Source organism: Heliangelus exortis, chromosome 6 (assembly GCF_036169615.1).
Source record: "Heliangelus exortis chromosome 6, bHelExo1.hap1, whole genome shotgun sequence".
Classification (NCBI taxonomy): Eukaryota; Metazoa; Chordata; class Aves; order Apodiformes; family Trochilidae; genus Heliangelus; species Heliangelus exortis.
This window is the reverse complement of record NC_092427.1, coordinates 11,665,421-11,676,447: the sequence shown is the minus strand read 5'-3', so window position 1 is coordinate 11,676,447 and position 11,027 is coordinate 11,665,421. Positions and strand designations below refer to the sequence as shown.

At 45.8% G+C, this 11,027-nt stretch overlaps 1 long non-coding RNA gene across 1 annotated transcript; it reads left to right on the top strand.

The window, feature by feature from the left end:
- Positions 1-1,382: 1,382 nt before the first annotated feature.
- Positions 1,383-10,805, top strand: LOC139797462 (uncharacterized). Its single transcript, XR_011726476.1, has 3 exons — positions 1,383-2,000; positions 2,562-2,960; positions 10,738-10,805. It is a non-coding gene; the product is annotated as an uncharacterized lncRNA (long non-coding RNA).
- Positions 10,806-11,027: the final 222 nt, after the last annotated feature.

Below are 11,027 nucleotides of genomic sequence, written 5' to 3'. Positions count from 1 at the left end.
GCTGTGCCAAAAATGAAGACCACAGATGAACTTTCTCCTAATCCAAGATGGTGAACTTTTCCTTTGGTCTGTACACTGGTTTATCTCTACATGCAATGCACAAATTCTTCAGATGGACACATCTGAACATGCTAACATCTATAGAGGCAACATGTAACAGACTGGGAATAAAAATCCTTTCTTCTTCATATTGCTGAGATACTCTCTGTGTCCCTGACCTGTCACCTGACTTTCTGTCTTGCCTTTTGGTCTGGCAATAATGACATTAAGTGATCCAGCAGGATGACTTTCTGTTGAAAACCCAAGAAAGGCCACTTGATGATCTCTGAGGTCCCTTCCAACTCAGCCAATTCTATGATTCTATGATTCTATGTAGGGAAGGTAATAAGTTCTCTAGATAGTCATGTCATGGAATGATACATCAGAGTGGGCTGTACACTGAAGCTTATGCTCTGCTGCATCTTTTTGACAAACATCCAATTTCATATGGTGATATCTGGAAACATCTACTTAATCATCCAGTACTGGAGGGGTTTCAGCAGCCTCCTAACTGGGAGGTAGTGTCCTGTTCATGAGAAATGCTCCTACCCTCTGATTCATGCCAATGAAACTTCTTTACTTGAGCACTCTGGATGTCACATGCATGTGTTTCCCATGCACGCCCTCATGCACATACATGGTGGAAAACTGAATTCTCTCTCCCCTTAAGCAGAAGGTTACTGAAATGTGAACTCCATAGTTAAAGTTGTAAAGCCAATTCCATAACTTAGATGGTAATGTTCCCTCTATTTAATAAGGCAATCGTTGATCTGCAGCAGCAAATTACACGTTTTGAGCATTTAGTAATACTTCCACTTGGCTTCCAGTTTACGAGGTAATTTAATATTTCCCTGGGCTCACTAGTGCTGACTGTACAGAAACTTCTGGCATTGGGCATTTATTCAGCATAGAAGCTTGAACAAAGTTATTACTATTTTATGCCCTATGTGGGAACATTTCCTTTTAGAAATCTCCCCTTGCCCAGCTACCACCAGCACCATTGAAATCCACCCAGTTCTGGCAAACAAATCCAAAAAGAATGGATGAATTCAAGTGAGCTGCATTGGCAGCCAAAATCAGGACCACCTGGCCCAAAGAGGTCATGGTGTCAGATTTCTAAAGCCAACTTCACCTGGTCACCCTCTCCTCAAAAGCACCAGGGGACCTGCTGTCTCCTCTGAATAATGGAAAGAATTCAAACATAAGAATCAGGTGGCTTGAGGAAAGCTGTATCAGAGAGAGCATTGAACAAGAACTGGTAGTATTTGTGTTGAGTCCTAAATGATTTGAGGAAGACATTTTTATGACCCTAAAGCTGTTTTAGTTTTTTAGGTTGGCTTTGCTCCTACCTACAAACCCTCTCTTATCTGTAGCCTTAGACCATGACCATCAAGGCAGTCACATGTGGAGTCCTCGCAGTGCTGACAGCTCAAGTCCCCTGGCCCCATCCATTTGCAGTCATGGTTAGACTGGAAATCTGCCAGGACACTGGAGCTGATTCCTGGAGACAAAAATATCCCACTTCTAATACTCCTGCTTCCAAATGGGTCCTTCTTCAGCTAGAAGGCCACTCTAGCCTAGAAACACAAACATGTTTATTCCAGGTCATTTCAGAACATTGGTGAAAAATTTCCTTTAGGTGGCAGCAGGAGTACGAGAATATTCAGCCCCTCCAGTGCTCCGGGCTGCTGCCATGGCGTTGGCTTGGCACTAAACAGTAAAACGCAGTTTTACAACCCTTTCACAGCCTAACACACACGAGCTTTTATTTTCATTATTAGCACAAGTTGCTGATGAGCTGATGTCATGAGTCAAGACCCTCACCTGTCTGGCCTGTTCTTTGGTTCTTTGCTCTGATAGTCTGGATGCTTAACAGTATGGAAATGATGCAGTCCCTCCCCAGGGGTTATCAGTCTGGACTCAGTATCTCCTACTCATAACATTGCAATGGAGTGTGAAAGGTAAGGAAATGGGGAGAAAAGTGCTCAAGATTACTGTGCTGCTTGCTCACCTGTTCTGCCAGTCGAGATAAAACTGTGAATAGCCTAAAGTACAATCACAGCAGAGCTGCTGAACAAATTCCCCATCTCTGGGATGGTGCCACTGCTTGCTTATCTGCTGGGAGGCCAAAAGATATTTATCTATTCCTCCCCTTATTTTCAGACTCTTTCTTCCATGAAGTCTTGTTTGCTTTTCAAGGGAGTTCCCAGCTGTTGTGTCCATCATATTCCCTGAGAAATAGTCTGAAGTTTATGGTCTGAGTGTGAGACAAGGAAGCCTGCAAAGCCTTTTCCCTTCAGACACCAGTATGCCCAGGGGTCTCTCTGGAAGAGGAACAAGGATCTGGAAGTGTTTGCTTTCTAAACTCCATAGATTGCCATTTAGGCACCTCCATCCAGCTGGAAATGAACCAGTAGCTCTTAGTACTGCTGAGGGGGACCTGCGTCAGGCCAGGCTGGCCTTGGGTTTGGGGAACCAAGGCAGAAGCTGAACTGTGGCTGTTGTCTCTCCCTCTCCTTTAGGTGACTGATGTGGGATCCAGCTGAGCTCTGGTGGTTGGGCCCTCAAGGGACTGTTCATATGCTGCTGTAAATGAGCCTGCACTTCTTCAGATCCTTCTGCTTTCTGGACGTGCTGGTCTCAGACTCCTCATTTCTTAGTGCTGCTCCAGAGAAGAAATCATGTTTTTCCTGTATCTTGGACTCCTGTCTTCTCAAGAGGGTCTAAAGTGGCATCACCTTTTTGAAGACCAAGCAGATACACCTGATCTATACATTGCAGTGACTTGTGCAAGCTGCTGGCTGCGTGGTATAGTTCCCAGTATCCTGGCATTTCTGTCACACTCAAACTTCCTTCCATTCATCTGTCAATGAACAACTACTATTGCCTCCTGGAACCTGTCCATTTATCCAGCTATTATGGTGAGTAAATAATATGCTCAGTTATATGTCTGGAAATAAGGTTCTGTACAAATTCCTCAGGCAATCAATATACAGAGTCATTTTATGTTAGAAATAGCTTGTTCCAAATGGCCATATATATCTTTATTATATTGTATATTCTCACTGTCACTGGAAGCCACATATGCCTTATGACCCAGCTTGGGTTCTTCCCTCTCCAGCCACGTTCTCTCTCCTCTCATGCCATTGACTCAAGGCTTAGGGATTAAATGACCTCTCCAGCAATGCACACAATCTTCCCTTCTGGATACAAAGGTACCATCTTGGAATTTTTTCCTCCCCTTGAGTACCCCTCTGCAACATTCTTCCAAAAAAAAGAGAAATCAGGCTTTGAATGTCCGTGCCCTTATAGCCTGCTCTGTCAAAATGATTCGTACAGCAAAAAACCTTCGGAACTCCCAGCCAGCACTGAGCCCCATTATTTCAGGTGCTGTACCCTGTGTATAAGGTGTCTCCAGACATCTTGAGTCAAAAATTCAACCTGAGGTCATCTGCATCTCTTCAGATCTGGTGAGTAGTCTGAAAGGGTTATGAGAGATAAAGCTGTGGGACCTGGGTGGTCAGATAAGGTGAGGATGGTTCTGGCCACAGCATGGAATACAAGCTGTGTTGGCTTCACAGGCAGGGGTGAAGGGTGGTGACTGCCCCTCAGCACCTGGGGGGAGGCTGCCTCACAGCCCTGTGTTTTAGCTAGAAAATTGCTGGCAGTGGTATAGGAGGAGGTTTTGGGTAACTTAGTCTCTGTGGGGAAAATGGAAAATCATATCACTGCAGAGAGCACTGATATTTTCAGATGGACAATGAAAGCCCTCAAACACAGGCACAGCTGACCCCGTAGAAGCACTCCCATTCTCCTTCCTGAGATGGGGAAATGAAAGCTATTTGCAGAGTTAAAGTTACTGGAGACAGCAAAATAAACAATAATGGCTTGGAGAGAAGACAGGGAGCTGCATCATGGCTGTGCCTTGGGAACAGAGGCTGCTTGCTCAGCATGTCTTGCTGCTGAACACCAGCTCAGAGTGGGTCCCAGCTTCAGGCTTTGAATTACTTTAGGGGGGGTATCTCTTTTTACTGTTCTTAGTGCTGTTGTGCTTGGAGACAGCATGCAGGGCTGTTTTGCTCTGGCATAACTGTAGTAAAGCTCAGCCAGGGACTGCTGTGGAGGAGAGGGGTGATGATCACAGGGTTGAGGAGCAGGAATTGCAGGATACTGTGGGTGTCAAGCTAAACTCAGAAGAAATAAATTTCTTTGCAAATCAAGAATGTTTGAACAGAAATCCTGAGAAGGCAACTAAAATGCCAACGGGGAAACCATTTCTGCTTTTCAGGATGAGGATGGATAGTCAGGTGCATCCACACTGCAGGGCTAGGCCTGGGTGGAGGGTCTGAAACATGGCCCACAGCTCTGGGACTGAGAAGTTTCTCCTCAGCCAGTAAGAGCTTCTCTTGGAATAGGAGTATTTCTCCATGTCAGGGGCTGGTGCTCTGCTTAGCACAGAAGTGACCACATGTTCAGCTCTGAAGAGGCTATGCAGCATGGCCAAGCCATGACTTTGGGCCAGGGCTCTCAGGGGAAACTGGATGCTGGTTCCATGGTCTGACAGAGAGGGGTTATGTGAAGCTGCTCAGTGTGGTTAGGTGGCATGTTTGGGTAGGCTGTTAGTAAAACACAGCCAGGAGGACTGGCTTCAGCCCCCTGGGACAAAGCCTGCATCTCCATGAGCATCACCTCCCTGTGTTGGACAAGGAGTGAAAATCTATAGGGCATGGACATTCAGCCCCCTCCACAGCTCCCTGCAGGGCTTGTGTGGGAAGGCAGCTCCACTGGAAAAGCCAATGTAATCCTGCAAAATGAAGTCACAGCTGGAGGAGACAGGCACATCCTTTGCTGGTGTACATCACCATGGCCTGATTGATCTTAGGGCCAGCCTTGGTATTGAAGGTGTTGCAAAGAGTTCATTCAAAGGGATCTTTAGAGAAATCTTTTCCCCTTGGTCTCCGGTTAACTTGCCTGTGATAATACATCTGCAGAATGCTATCAGTGTAGAACTTGCTCAAGAGAAAAAGAAAGAAGGAGAGAGACTGCTGTTCATCTTATTGACTTCTTATTCACTCCTTTAAAAGTAATTAGGAGTTTAATCAGAGTTTCTATGGATTTTGGGGGGAATCTGTAATTAAAATCTGTGCAGTCCACTTGCATTATATACTTAACTTTCTCCCAGAGCTGCTCAAGTATCTGTAATATTCTCACTTCCTCTAATGGAAACTGTCGAGTACCCCAACGTAAAAATGGACAGCTACCCAAAGGGCTGCAAGAGGCTGCCAAACCACAGCCCCCAACAGTTTTTTGTTGTTAGGCAAGGTCTGATCTGTGATAACAGCCCAGGCTGGAGGTTAACAGGCCTGATCAACTCAAGCCTGCTTTTTCTCTAATGAATAGAGATGTTTCTTTTCATCAGTGTAAAGAGTGTAAAGAGAAGGGGAAGGGAAGGGGAAAGAAAAAAATACATCTCACTGCGTAGGGATGGAGCCAGTCTCTTGATAAGCTTTCAATTAAGAGGAGATTAAAATTAGGTTTATCTTCTCCTGAAAATGGGAATGACGTTAATATAATAATGCAATGTAATAACTTAATAACCCAGTTGGAAGTGACTCATTCACATCAGAAAGATCAGAATTTTGCTGCCTAGGTCTGAGGAGGTTATGTGCACCCATCCCTCATTCCTGCAGGCGTACAGGCACTTGTGGGGAGAGGCAAAGCTGGACAGTAATTCATGGTCTGGCTGCTTCTCCTCCCTGGCTTGTCCTCAGGGTGGTTAGATCAGGGCTGCTGGGAGGTGAGAGTTAGGTTGAATGTGGCTGAGGAGATCTTTAAGGGTCCTGATCATTACTGTATTCCTGAAGAAAGATCCTCACCTTCTGGCAGGTGGGTAGCCAGGGTTAGCCCAGCTTTCTCTCTCTGCAGCAGATCTAACAGTGCTTGTTGCTTTGCCCCTACCTTGTAGGAGAACCCTGTGTACTTGGCCCAGGCAACCAGCAAGGGACCAGTGGCATTGGGTGGCCCCAGAGGATGGTGAGACCCTCATGTGTGCCACCAGCAGAAGTGTGCTTGCCTCCCTGTGGGATCCAGTGTTGGGAACAATTGGTGCCTGTGTGCAGCCAAATGCCATCACCACTCCCTGACAGGCAGCTCAGCACATGGGCACAGCCCTGGGACGTGACTTTGTCAAGGTTGCCTTGGGTGCCTGAGAAACCAGTGAGATCTGGTCTTCTGATCTCCTTTGTCTCTCCTCCTGGCTAATGTTGGTTGAACTGCTCTTTGCACATTTCTGAGCTCCTTAGCATTGCCCTTTGCAGTTTAAGATCATAAGACACTGGTTTGGCCTGTGTGTCTCAGTCTCTATTCAGACACTCAATAGCATTTAGATCTCCCTGGTAAGTGAAGAAAGTTTCTTTTCTTTATCACATCAGCTGAGCAATGTATTCCTGAGCACATAGGTCAGTTTGGCAGGCCAGCAGCTATGAGAGGATTTTCTTCCCTGCAAACTACCCCTAAACTTCCTGTCCCCTTGCCTCCCATGAGGCCCAAGGCTTCCAGCCAGCACCAGGAAAGTCAGTGCTTGGTCCACTGCTTTGGAGGTTGACGCTGAAGTTCTGCTGACTTGGACCACTGCTACAGATCTGCTGCACACCAGCTCCTTCTTGGCTCTTTTCTGTGTGCCACTGGCTTTTCCCAGTTTCTGCAACCTGATTCAGGAGGAGTACTTTGTGGGCATTTCTCTTGCATGATGCACAGAGGCAGAAGTGGAGCCTGGGGTTCTATTAGCACGTGGCTCCTACCCCCAAGCAATTTGTTTTGACTGACAGTGGAGGTCTGAGGTGTGGAGGTGTGTGATGGGTCAACAACTGTTGAAGCTCAGCAGAGTCCTCCAATGCTTGGACCTCCCTGTTTACCCAATCCCATTGCTCCACCAGGGAAAGGACAAGGTCCCAGGTTTTCAAGGTGTAGTAGCCAGCATCTGGGATTGCTAGAAAAATATCCAGGAATCAAACACCTACAGCCATCTGTTTCCTACTTCTCAGTCCAGCCCATCACAGACATTAAGGACTAAGAAATCTGCTGGCCTTAATGGGACTTCATCTCCTCTGTTCAGGTAAAAGAAATAGATCTCCTCTGCCACAGCAAAGTCTTATTGAAAGTGGCTCTGTACAGGTTTGCTGCCCAAGCCCAGGTGTTGACCCCTGCAATTAACCCAGATGTCACCTGGGAAGAGCCTGATTGAACTGGTGTTGTGGGGGAGTGCCAGCCACTCATTCAGCTCATGTCTGGATTAGGCTGGATGATCTCAGATGTGCCCTTTGGTTTCAGGGACAAAGCTGGTAAATCCATTCCTGCAATCCAGACGAAGTAGCATTTTCCTGCTTTTCCTGCACTGAGGCTACATGGATTTATTTATGTCGGGGAAAAAGCTTGTCTGTCCTGCTTTGAATGCAGGATGCCTGTCTGGTTTACAGCTGCTGGGACCTTTAATCCTGCTGGACTTTGGGGCCTGGTCCTGCAATGAGCTGGAGTCCTCTGCTCATAAAATTGTGTGGCTTTGTATCAAATCCTCAAGGGCCAGAATTTAGCCTCCCAAGGCCTTGATTACCAGAGCAAAACCTTTGCTGGCACTTCTTCTCTATGTCTTGATGCTTACCATCTGTTTGATATCATTGCATTGCTGGTCATTCTGCCCAGAGAGTTTTACTGTTCACATCGATCCATTGCACCTCCTGCTGATCAGTGGTCTGTTGTCAGACATGAGATGGTGCCTACTGCCCTCTGGGATGGCTGCTTCTGTTTGGTATCCTCAGTGCACCCTGTGGAGTGTCTGTGTCATGGCTGATTTCTCAGCACCCCTTGGCAGAGGTGACTGGTGCAAGGTGCTTACACCATACCTGGTGCTTGGCCCCTCCAAGAAGCTGAGATGATCAGCCTCAGAGTGAAAGGCAAGAAAAGAGCTTCCAGTGCAAGGTCATCTGTGGTGTTTTGGCTCTCTCTTGATTGGGCTCTGCCACCTGCCCTCTGGAATTGAGGAGATCTGATGTGGCTGGGGCTGGTTTGCCCATTTCATTTAATGGGTTGATTGCAGGCTGCAGCCTGCAACTCATGTCAGGGAAAGTTACTTGTTTCTGTGCTCTACGTGGTGTTTTATGGAAGAGGGTATGAAATGCTTCTCTTCTGTTGTCATGAAGGCTGTTGTCTTGGTCCAGAGCTTGAGCACTGAGCTTTATCCATGAGAAGTAATCAGATTAAATGTGTTTTCCTTCCAGATAGAGCACTCAAGATCTCTAATAATAAAGTGCAATGATACAGTAATTTTCAGCTAACAGTGTCTAAGCACTTGAATGAGTTCCCATGCTTTTGTGTACTGGCCACTCTGTTACATGCTGGAGATTTCCTGCACTTCAGCTTGTCAGTGGCTTGCTTGTGCCCTTGAGTTCATTTAGCTGAAAACAGTGAATTAAAGCAGTTTTCCAGAAAGGCAAGCACTTACCTGTACCCAAATGCAAAACTGCTTCAGAGCACTGTATATTCATGTCTGTCTTCTAGTGTGGGCCTTACCTCTTGAGTTGTGTGACCCTCTGTGAATGGCTCTGCTCAGTCCAATGCAGGTGCAGGGTGGACAAGTAGAGTGGCAAAAAAAAAAAGTGAAAACCAACAATAAGCAACTGAAGTAACAAGGAAATAACCAGCCTAGAGAAAAAAGACCAGATTTCTTTCTTTTGGTATTATGGGCTGTAATTTTACCATTTGAAAAATGGAGTGTCTATGGTCTTAAAACTCTATCTTTAATTCAGAAATGCCTCTAATGTACTGGAAAGTTATGCCATGGAGAGTGACACCACAGCAATGGTGTGGCCATGACTAACCCAAACCCTTTTTGTGTAGCTGGGGATAGTAGAGTGTGGAAAAGAATTGACTTGAAAGTAATTGCACTTGTAGGAAGCAGTTAGATACTTGCTAATAGCCATAGGTAGATGAGGGCAAGGGAAAACAAGGAAAAATAGGGAAAGGAAAGGCAAACAAGGAATTTCTCATGCATGAGATATGGCATCAACACCAGCAGCAGGAATTAATCTGTCTATGCTGCGCTGGTCATAGGGATCAGTTTCCTTCTCAGCATTCATCTGGGATCAGGAGAAAGTGTCCCTTGTTCCTGTGTTTTGTCTGAGCTCTTGTATTTTGTGTTGTCCATCAGGGTTGTTTTCACCACTCAGTGTATTGGTGGCCTGGCTTCTCTGTGCAGGAACTTGTGGTGGCTGGGGACACTGGGGACAGTCCTGGCAGCTGCACCTCAGTTGTCTGCAGGTTTGTGTCTGACCTCCTGTGTCTCTTTACACCAGCATCTGTCACTTCAGTACCTATGGAGGTGCTCGTATCTTAGAGGAGCTGCCTGTGAGGGGAGGGGATGAGACAGGTAGGCTTTGTGGCTGGTATTCAAGGCTGAACTTTGCAGCCTCTGCAGTATTGTTTGAATGCTCTTCTCCCTCAATTGTTTGAGGTAATGAAGGCATCTGCTTCTTGTTTGGTTTTATGCTGCTTCAGAAGATTAAGCCTGGGCTGCTTTCAAGTATTTCTGTGTCCTATCATCCATGTCCCATGACAGTGGATTTGGTAAGTGCCTCCTTAGCTGCATTTCCCTCCAGATACTTACCAGTAATGTCTGGTAAAAAAAAAAAATCATAATTTTGTTAACATTGTCAGGGGAAAAGAAAAAAACATGAGGCATTTTGCAATGGGAGTCTAATTTTTCATCGTAGCAATGATGTTTTCTTGAGCTTTGGCATTTATTATTTTGGCCTGATTTTGAAACTCTTGGGTTTTAATAGTTTTCCATTGACTGACAAAGGAGGCTACTTGTAAAATTGTAAAAGATATTCAAATGTTGCACTCTACAGAAAAATAAGGTAGTGATGTTGTGCATTGTAAACAGGTGAGTTAAGCCTTGGAGAGTAAGAACAAGAACAGGCTCAGCTTGTGGATGTTTCTGAGGATGCTTTCTAGCTTTGTCCCCTCTCAACAGCATAATCAGGATTGGACCTCCTACCTGAGTGTGTGAAAGGTCCTTGTCTTTACTCTTGTGTGGCCAGGGGTGGTCAACATTGATAACTGTGTTCAGTGTCCAATAAACTGTGTTTATGGTTGTTGGCAAAAAGTAATTTCCCTTCTGGCAGTGAAGAAGGTGTGATTTGTAAATAGAAGCCTGGGAGTAGTGCTGTGGCTGCAAATACAGCAAGGATTTGACTGAAATGCAGCAGATGTAGGTTATGTGTGTATTGGGGTGCAGGAGGAGAACAGCCCTGTCAAAAGGCAGACTGCTTTCCAGAGCTATGGCCCTGATCAAGACCAGGCAGAAAGCAGAGACTGTGCAAAATGTCTCAGGTACCATCATTCTCAGCCATGCTTACTAAGGGGGAATTCTCCAAATTATGTGGGTCTGGAAAGCCATGCCTAACAACTTCATTTGACATCATTTCAAACACAAAATATTTTACCTTGTCCATACTGAGGATACTGAGGTGCCTGCTGAGGCTTGTTACACAGGTCATGGCTGTTGTCCTTTGAACAGAAGATACTGCTTGTCTATGAGAGCTTGTTTTTTCAAAGGATCTCCACTCATGTGGCATGCTTCTGTGGGTTTTGAGCTCTCAGGAGACTTTTCTCTGATCTCTGACCTGGGGTTCTCTTTGTCAGTAATTTTCTTCTGAAACAGAAGCACCTGAACTGCAAACTGAGATGCTGGAGGAACATTTGCCCTGTTCTGCACTTTTCCCTAATCATCTTCAGCTGCAGATAGGGGCAGACTCCTGACCAAGGTGGGCACACAATGCTGTTCTTTTTTAGTTATTCTTACTTTTTTCTCCCACCACTTTGCCACCCCATCTCAGAGCTGGGAAGCTGATTGAGGACTTACCATGGCCTCTTATCTAACACGAGTCTGGCATCATGTACAGGCTGGATATAGAGGGCAGTGAGAAACTTTG